Here is a 10,615-nt window from a genome sequence, read left to right as displayed (position 1 = left end):
CATCATATATAAAACGCATGCTGATTTTAGAGAGATTGTGTTTCTTATAGCCTTTGTGACTAAAATGCTAACTATCTGTGTCCTGAAAATTAGAAAATTCAGTCTTCTTTTTGACTACATTTTTCTCTTTCTCGCTTTTTACCTGTTGTAAAATCTAACTAAAATCCTCTTTTTGACTAAACATCCAGAATTTCCTGTGACTTACCTGTGTTGTAGCCACTGAATTGATCTGGGGTGTATCTGTGCTCTATGCTTACAGATGGCTCTGTCTGTGGGTCATTAAATGCTGGAAAGTTGTTGGTGTTATTTGGGCTGGGAATACCACTAAAGAGACAAAAATCATTTTTATATACAAAACAATACACACAGTATTTGTAAAAAAAAATTGTTATCTGATGTTCAAAAATTAACTTTCCTTGCCTGCCCTTGCTCCACTTTAGATTACATAAGTATCATCTATATATCCCTTGCAACGTGCACAAACTGTTTGTGTATAAAACAGGAATAACTCATGATGCTGTGGACTATAATGTACTATTCTGTACCAGTACAGGTTTGGAACCTGTTATCCAGAATGTTCGGGACCAGGGTTTTTTACGAATATTTAATCTTTCCATAATTTGGATCTCCATACCTTAAGTCTACTAGAAAATTATGTACACATTAAATCCGAATAGACTGGTTATGTTTCCAATAAGGATGAATTAGTTTTATTATTATAGAGTAAAAGGAAATCAGTTTTAAGACATTTGAAATAATTGGATTAAATGGAGTCTCTTCTATTCATATCCAAGTCTCTAATTTAAAGCAATGCATGATTGCTGGGGTAATTTGGACCCAAGCAGCCAGATTGCTAAAATTTCAAACTGGGGAGGTGCTGAATAGAAAGCTACAGGCTATACAGTGTATGGTGTGATAATGGGCACAATTATGGCACCTATCACTGCACTTACTTTTAATGAATGAGCCTTTGAGTCTCTACAATATAGTTCTTTGTGTACATTTTGGAACCTGGGCTCTCAAGCTTGGTCCTTGCTATCTACCAATAGGTCACATTCTCAGACTAATTTACAATTGTGTACAGTTTTATGATTGTAGCTTGTATCAGGATAATTATTAGAGTTTAATTGGAGAAATTCATGCATGTATAGGTACAAAACCATTTTTGTGAGAGCAAGCACTCAACAAGCAGTCCTCCAAACAGGCATGCAAAAATCAAAGTTGAAATATATTTATGTAAAAAAAGAGGTAGCTTTACATGTTTCATGTTATATTAACACTTCATGTCATAGCGCACAGATTACATTATATTATCCATTATATCATTATGAACAGATTACATACTACATCATGTCTTGGTCTTCATAATAAGGTTAATTCAGGGATACATCTCAGATGTACAATATAACCAGTCATCCAACCCTCATACTGCCTTTTTCCTTTTGTTTTTCAAACAGCTACTGTACCTATACACTTTAGGGGGCTATTTATCATGCTGTGTAAAAACATTGGAGACAAATATCATTGTGATGTTGACCATAGCAACCAATCAGATCTAGGTCACTAATGCTATTGTATGTATTGTAAAGTACAATGTACCAACTTAGTATTGAGGACAGTGCCTTGATATGGTCATGAAACTACTTGGTGACTGATTATTTTATTTGTATCATAATACTGTAATATTACACGATTATCTTTAATTACACTCATATCAACCACCTGATAATCTGAGAACCTATACAAGTAGGGTTTTAGGACTCCAATAACAATTTTATGTCACTTTTTGTTGTTAGACTGTCCTGTACAGAAACATTACCTGAAATAGCCCATTTTTGGCAGATGTATAGTTGAGAGGGCATTGTATCTCCAGTTCATGCCACCATCCTCAAATAGGATCAAAATGAATGAATAAACACCATCAGTAGCCAAAACCGCTTGGTAAGTGTTAGTCTGAAAACAAAATGCAAATATTCAAATAGGAATAAACAAACTTTATGGAGCAAAAAAAAAAATTTCGTGAAGTCTTAATAATCTTATGGTGCTCTTATAATGGAAATACAGGGGTGCTCTTGAATGACAGTCATACTCACATAGTTGCTTTGATTGTTCCAGTATCTATTTGTATTGTACAAAGTGCTGGGGAGAACATTTTCCCATGTTATTTTCAAGGCCCAAAGAGCATTAAATTGCTTATCCAGAGAAGAGCTGAAATAGGCATTAATTGCTTTCTCTAATGAATTTTTAAAGTTTTCATCTGACATTGAAGAATGGAAATCATACACCTGGAACAGGAACACAGCAGGAATTTTTACTTTGTTTGCAAAAGAACAGCTGCATTTATTGTAGTTACATGACATGTGATAGACAATAAATTTCAGAATAAATGTTGTCTGGAAAACCATATTTATTGTTAAATCTATTGTTTAGCTAAGCATCCCATATATTTCACCTGTCCCATTCTTGTTATGAGTGCCTTTTGGTTCAAATTAAATGTTTGCCCCTATGGATAATGTGTGTTTCTGAAGCAAAACAATTTTTAACAATGTAGGCTAACTATACATTATATTTATATAGTATAAACACTTTATTTTTTGGGGGGTTTTACTAGTTCTTTAATTTTATATTGAAGTGTTGTTCAATTATAGGCTGTTCTTTGCTTTTTCCTTCTAAAACTATTTTATTGGATACAGACAAGATTATAACTACCAATGATTACTACAACATTACTGCTACATTTATAAAACACCATGACTTGAGTACTAAATTATTTTAAAAAAGGATGCGAATGTACCTACTGTAAGAGCTTGATTATTAAACATGTGGTCTACCTTTATGCATATGTATATATGATGCACTTAATTTCTTAATTTTAATTGTATTAAACAGAAATTAAAGTCAGCACCTTTTAAAGTATTCTGATATATAATAATCTAGAAAAAAAGTTTATGAGAAAAAGATTATTATCTTTCCATTTTTAAAATAAAAACCTTACACGCATTTTAGATTTTATTTGACATGCTACAAATGTTTAACCAATTTTCCTTGTAAAATGGGAAAGGTAAGGGACAAATACGATATAAGAAAAGGGTATTTAATTATACCTTATAATACAGCTCCCCAATGCCTCCTGAAAAGTCTGCATCAGCCCAGAAAGCTGCTATCATTGGCGGTGTGAAAGTGTCGCTGCTTTGGAAACTTGTATATGGATAACTCAATACATAAGCACTATCATAAAGATTTCGCTTAAATATGATGACTCCATTGTCTGTGAACTGTCAAATGCAAAGGAAAGTTACAATGTTAAAGCATAAGGTAAATTATGTTATTTTTTTAGGTTCCACATGCTATAGGGAAGACCTTTACAGTGAAAAACTTTTTTTTTTAAAAGTGTTTATTGTAGCATGAACAACCACACACTCAAAAGTAATTGGACAATTGACTCAAAGGCTATTTCATGGCCAGGTGTGGGCAATTCCTTCATTAAGTCATTATCAATAAAGCAGATAAAATCCCTGTAGTTGATTTGAGTGGGGGGGTGCTTGTATGTGGATGATTTTGCTGTGAACAGACAACATGCGGTCAAAGAAGCTCTCCATGCAGGTGAAACAAGCCATCCTTAAGCTGCAAAAACAGAAAAAACCCATCCGAGAAATTGCTACAATATTAGGAGTGGCAAAATCTACAGTTTGGTACATCCTGAGAAAGAAAACACTGGTGAACTCAACGACGCAAAAAGACCTTGACGTCCACGAAAGACAACAGTGGTGGATGATCACAGAATCATTTCCATGGTGAATAGAAACCCAATCACAACAGCCAAACAAGTACCAAACAAGTGAACAACACTCTCCAGGAGGTAGGTGTATCAATATCCAAGTCTACCATAAAGAGAAGATTGCATGAAGGTATATACAGAGGGTGCACTGCAAGGTGCAAGCCACTCATAAGCATCAAGAATAGAAAGGTTAGTTTGGACTTTGTTAAAAAAACATCTAAAAAAAAGCCAGCACAGTTCTGTAAAAACATTCTTTGGACAGATGAAACAAAGATCAACCTCTACCAGAATGATGGCAAGAAAAAAGTATGGAGAAGGTGTGGAAAAGCTCATGCTCGAAAGTATACCGCATCATCTATAAAACATGGCGGAGGCAGTGTGATGGCTTGGGCATGCATGGCTGCCAGTGGCACTGGGACACTAGTGTTTATCAGTGATTTGACACAGGACAGTAGCAGTCAAATTAATTCTAAGGTGCAGTCAAATTGATTGGTAGGCATTTCATAATACAGATGGACAATGACACAAAACATACAGCCAAAGCAACCCAGGAGTGTATTAAAGCAAAGAAGTGGAATATTCTTGAATAGCGAAGTCAGTCACCTGATCTAAACCCAATTGAGCATGCCTTTCACTTGTTGAAGACTAAACTTCGGACAGAAAGGCCCACAAACAAACAGCAACTGAAAGCCGCTGCAGTAAAGGCCTGGCAGAGCATTAAAAGGAGGAAACCCAGAATCTGGTGATGTCCATGAGTTCAATACTTCAGGCTGCCATTTCCAGCAAACAGTTTACAATCAAGTATTAGAAATGAACATTTTATTTTCAGTTTTTTAATTTGTCTAATTACTTCTGAGCTCCTGAAATGAATTGATTGTGTAAAAAAAGGCTTTTATGCAATCTTTTTTGTTCAACCTACTGAATTAAAGCTGAAAGTCTGCAGTTCAACTGCATATAAGTTGTTTCATTTAAACTTCATTGTGGTAATGTACAGAACCAAAAGATTTATGGACTGTAGATAAAGATAGATATAGATACAAAAAAAAACTGTTGAATAAACAGGGTCTTACAGAAAAAAATTGTATTTATCAAATGAAGGTCTCTGTGTGAGACTAAAATGTTGAGTAATAAACCTTTCTTTTTGTGCATTTATACTTTTTGTTTGTCAATTCTTTACATCCTAGGAGTGCTGTTCTTGGTCTTGGATATATTAGGGATGCACCAAATCAAGGATATTCAGTCTGGAATTCTGCCTTTTTCAGCAGTACTCGGATTCGGCAGAATCCACGAGCCTGGCATGAACTGGATCCTTTTCATCACACAAAGAAGTAAAAACAATTATAACCACACACACTGTGCTCAGGGCTCTCTTTAGACATTCTGGACCCAAATTTGAAAATGCAAATTATGGTTCAGATTCAGTTCAGTATTGGGCTGACTCTTTCACAAAGGAGTCGGGATTCAGTTGAATCCCAAAATAGTGGATTTGGCACATTCCTAATATATATACTGTACTCTTGCTGTACCACCAGCAGCTTGAAGAACAACTTGTTATGTATACTTACATAAAGCTTATTGTAGAATGCAGACTCAAATGGGAATCCTATAGAAATACTGATTAATGGAGAAAAGAAGTCTTTAGAATTTTTAGTTGCTTTTTCATCTTTGGTTGCAGGGCCATAAGGGAACAGGCGTATTTCTAGGTGAGGGAAATAAATGTTAATACTGCTATTTCAAATTGTACAATTTAAATATCAGTCAGTTTTACAGTTTTCAGCCTTACAAGCATAACGAGTAAACCAGAAAATATAAAATTCAAGCAATATAAACGTGTGTTCATACTACATGTCAGTAAATACAAGATGCATGCAGATTATGTTGTGTATTACAAATTACACTGAATACAAGCAATTGCTATTAAATACAAATAAAACACAAATAACCCATCTTAATAACAAAAAGGGAAAGGGAAAGAACAATAAATAGCTCTGCCGTGACTTGTAAAATATGTTTTAAATTAGAAATTAAATCTCAAACAAGAAATGTTTTCTCGATCTTTTCTGCTCATGAAATCAAAGTATGGAGATCATTTTACCATGTATTCATTCCTGAATTTGCTGTGACTAAATCTAACTTTAATGCTCTCAAATGAGCATAGTTAATAGACATATAGGATAAAGAAAGGTTATTTTTCATTGCCTGTTATCTAGTATGCTGGAGTTGCCTACTGTACCTCAATTTTAAAAGTATATAATATCAACCATTACAAGAACTTCAAAATAATATTTACACCTGGATATGGCAGATATTGGTAAATGTTGTAAATATTTGTTAGCTTTTCAGTTCAGAGAGTTGCATTAAATACTTAATTGTATTTAGTTGATGGCATGGTAAGGAGTTGAAAACAGGTCCATGCAAATGAAGTGGCATATATTTACCTTTGCAGTTAAAGCCATTTCCCTTATATCCTTCTGTACAGCTACAAGTGTATGAGCCCAAAGTATTGATGCATACAGCATTAGGATCACAATTACTGGAACCCAGAGAACATTCATTCACATCTACAAGAAGAATTGCATGGATGAAAAATTACATGGATGAAAAATAGTGGTAAGGCTGTTAGTACATGATCTTTTATTTCTGAAATCCTTAAAGCATTAGAGAAGTGTTGTATGATATCTTATTTTTAGTGCAGCTGAAACGTAGCACTGTTAGTATTAAAAAATATTTCCACAAGGTCATCTGTCATCTTTGCTCTACTAACCTTGGCTACAGTTGTTGCCATGCCACCCCTTCTGACATTGGCAGGAAAAACTGTTAACTCTGTCTATGCAGATTCCTCCATTCCAACAAGGATTATTAGCACAGTCATCAATATCTAAAATATTAAAACAAAAGTTCACACTGCCACAGGGTTTTGATTATGACATTGTAATTTTTCTTTCTCAAAATCATTTTATGATATTACAGTGAGTAGTCAATATGCTGAAAATAATCCTTTTAAATGCCAAAACTGGGAAATTTGGGGTGCTTTTAACTTACCAATTTGACACAATTTTCCAGTATATCCAGGAAGGCACAGACAAAAGAAAGAGTTCTCCATACTAGTGCATGTGGCACCATTAACACAGGGGCTGCTTAGACATTGATATATATCTGCAAGACATAGAAGTAATGTAGTTTAGGCATGCACTCCTTATTTTGCACAGAAATGAAAAAACTATATTGTAAAGATTATAATGTGTTACTTTCTTGATGTAATTGACCAACATGTGGGTCAATGTAAACTGTCAATCTTACTTACAAATACATGTAAAACTATATCCTATTTATCCTTCTTTGCAAGAACATGAGTATGTTTGTATATATGGCATTATCATGACATTTTGCTAAGCCTTGAATGCATTCATTAACATTTAAAATCAGAAGGGCATTCTTACATTGTGGTCATATTAATGGGGATTATGCTTTATTAGCTCTATCTGGATATCTAAAGTGTCACACGTAGGTTATTTTAAGCAGTTTTATGATTCACAACTAAATAGTAAGGCTTTGCTTGGGTCCCCATGTGGGTTGTTTGACTGATCAAAGTCTAGTTCGAAAACTGGCCTCATGGTAGGGTAAAGGGTCATAATCCAGTCTAAATTACTTGTGCCCACTAGGGATGTAGCGAACCGCCGCCGATGTGTTCGCGAACGCCGTTCGCGAACACCGGCATAATTTGCGAACTGTTCGCGAACTGTTCGCGAACTTCGATCATCCGAAAATCGTTCGATTCGAACGATCGAAGGATTTTAATCGTTCGATCGAACGATTTTCGTTCGAATCGAACGAAAATCGTTCGATTTTAGCGATCGAATGGTCGAATGGGCGACCGATTTTGACGCGAACGCCTATTGGCGAACGTCGCGCGACGTTCGCGAACTTGCGGCGGACGCGAACAGTCGAAGTTCGCGCGAACTAGTTCGCCGGCGAACAGTTCGCTACATCCCTAGTGCCCACTCCTTCATAGTGCAATTTGTGTGATCAATCATGTAAAGTAAGATTTACCCATGCACTGAATTGGTACAAAGCAAAATTATGTCAAAATGTTGCCCATGCATGGCCAGTTTACAGAGTACAACAGTATTTGGACCAATTAATAAATTTGGGTACAATGAAAAAAACAAATCTACAACCACTTGCTGTTGTTCCTACAATAGCTGCAGGTTCTGTTAGCCACTCTGACATTGCCAGAAGAAGCTATCTATTCCATCAATACAGAGTACTTGGTTTTTGAATTGTCATATGTGAGACATTGAAAATCTAATTCAGCAACACATTTGTTGCCCTTAGAAAATCATCTTTGTCCTCTAGAATCCCTGCAACTTCATTTCAAAAGATGCTAAAAACGGGATATAATGTACCTTTTGTCGTAAAATTAGACTCCTTTAAAGTAGTGGTATTATTTGTTTTTGTAGACATATCTGTAAAAGAATTTATTTCTTGAGAGAATGAAGACGTTTTAGCCAGTGTAGAAGTCGAAGCAGTAGACATATCAGCGTGTATAGATGATGCCATTGATGCTGACGTTGTTGTTTTTAGCGTGTTAGATGGTGTTATTCCTAGTATGAAAATATATGACATAAAAGATTATTTTGCAGACAAAAGCCATTGAAAACTGAAAATGTAATTTTTGCTTACAATAATTAAAATATATTTTTGCCATTGATGAAGAACATGGTTATCCTAGAGCAATTTGCTTTTGAATCAGAGCAAAACATAAATAAACAGATTGCAGGAATAGCACTAATATTTATTTAGATAATTGTTGAGTCCCTATTTTTTTTATTACAGTGGGGGAGCTATGCCAATATGAATCAAAGGTGTTCTATTTAAATATCATAGTTTTATGTGGAGGGGAATCAGAAATTGTAAAAAAAAAATTTACTCTTTATGCAACATGGTATAGATAGCAGTGACAAAATTACTTTTGAAAAAAAGGTTTTGGATTCAGAACTCGAATTCATCTGTAATTTCAAAACATCACACATTTTGGGAAAAACAGAATTTAAATAATAATTTGATGGTATTCATATATTCATACAATATGAATATTTTACATTGAGATATTACTACTTCGCTAATATTGGCAACCACTAATTCTAATGCATTAATATGTTTAGGGTGGACTTAAGGTTAATTACTTGTGTTGGCTTCACTGTTGGAGGTAAGCTCACTTCAATGGACATGTAGTTAAAGACAACCCTAAATACAAATGCTATTTTTATACAGTGTGAGCATCTTACTGTAAGGAATTAATGCAAAACACTTGCACTTATCCCTGTAAGCAGAGATCAAGCACAGACCCTGTGTCTGTGTGCTGTAAGCTGTTACCTAGCAACCAGCTGTTCAGTGCAGTAGGAAGTGACACAGCAGCTAGTGAGTGGCTGGCAGGAAAAGGAAGTCACAGATACTGGCAAAAGAAGAGAGCCTGGCATAGAGAGCGGCATGGTGGACAGAGAAAGAGGCCAGAGAGCTGCTGGTGGGCACAGAGAGCTGAGAGGCTGCACCACAAGCATTCATTTGGATCAGGCTGGCACAGGAAAGCCAGATACTGTTCCTGGAAATACAGACTAGAGGAACAACCAGCAGGAGATTCCTATCTGAGCATCCAAAGGGGCTGGTAATTGCACTGTATGACTTAATATGCTGGATTCAACTGAAGAAAGCTCTAAAGTATCTGAAGAGGATTTGTGAGTATCCTGGTTAAATGGACAGTACCCAAAAGAGGCACTGAAAATACAGAGACTGTTTATTAAAGGACAATAAAGGACTAAGATTTTCCATAGTTAGCTAGACAGTTTGCGCTAGCAAGTCAGTTAGTGAGGCCCTATTGCCACCAGTTAGGAGTGCTGCCTGAATTAGGTGCCCATTTATTTTAGATAAACAGTTATTTAAGTTAACCAATACTGTGTGTGTGTTATTACTGTATTCCTAGTGGGGCCACCCGAAGGTGCATTAACAGATCACACTAGGTGGAAGCACTGCACTAGTAAGTACCAGGAACCCAGTCTCTCCTTATACCACTGTGGAGTGTCTCAGGTTTGTCCCGTGCCATCAGGTAAGCGCCACACGTGGAGTACACGAAAAAAGGGGTGTCGAAAGGGTTACATTACATTTCTTATTTTAGCAACAACCTTTAAATATAGCTGAAAACAGTTTTACTTGTGTTAAATGAACCTTCCGGTTTACAGCAAATTAAATGTTATAGTGATTGTTTTATTTTTTTTTAAAAAAAGCAATATAAAATATGAATATGTGCCTATCTATTTCATAACTGACACAATTTTTCATCATTTTATAAATATAAAAAACATAAATAAAAAACATTTTTGGCAATGGGCCATGAGACAAGTCACCATGGACACAGCATTTCCAACAAAATAATTTTAAATAACAATTTTGTAGAGGATTGCCTTTTTACATATTTGTATATATGCACCTTAGTCTAGTATAAATTCATATAAAAGGATTATATGACACTTGGGTATTAGAGTAGCATGCATGATTTTAAGTAGTCATGATTGCCTTTTTATATGTTGCAGGAAAATGCATGCATGAAGGGATAATTATCAAATCACATATGCACTCTCAAATGAACCAGCAACACAGGGATATTTAAATAGAGTGCATATATATATGTATATATATATATATAAAATCTGTAGAAGAAAAGCTGTTGCACGCAAGGGACTCTTGTCTGAAGAAAAAATATGAGCTAAATAAAGCTCATATTTTTTCTTCAGACAAGAGTCCCTTGCGTGCAACAGCTTTTCTTCTACAGATTTTGTATAT

The 10,615-nt window shown here is 35.2% G+C and overlaps 1 non-coding gene across 1 annotated transcript; it reads right to left on the bottom strand.

Moving 5' to 3' along the window:
• Positions 1 to 5,349: 5,349 nt before the first annotated feature.
• On the bottom strand, positions 5,350 to 6,650 carry LOC108705316. The gene is made up of 3 exons (XR_005961359.1): positions 6,543 to 6,650; positions 6,217 to 6,339; positions 5,350 to 5,477 (listed from the first exon to the last, which is right to left on the bottom strand). It is a non-coding gene; the product is annotated as an uncharacterized LOC108705316 (transcript).
• Between the last annotated feature and the right edge of the window lie 3,965 nt (positions 6,651 to 10,615).

The sequence above is a fragment of the Xenopus laevis genome, chromosome 5L (assembly GCF_017654675.1).
Source record: "Xenopus laevis strain J_2021 chromosome 5L, Xenopus_laevis_v10.1, whole genome shotgun sequence".
NCBI lineage: Eukaryota > Metazoa > Chordata > Amphibia > Anura > Pipidae > Xenopus > Xenopus laevis.
The sequence above is the reverse complement of the archived record's forward strand: the minus strand, read 5'-3'. Positions and strand labels throughout refer to the sequence as shown.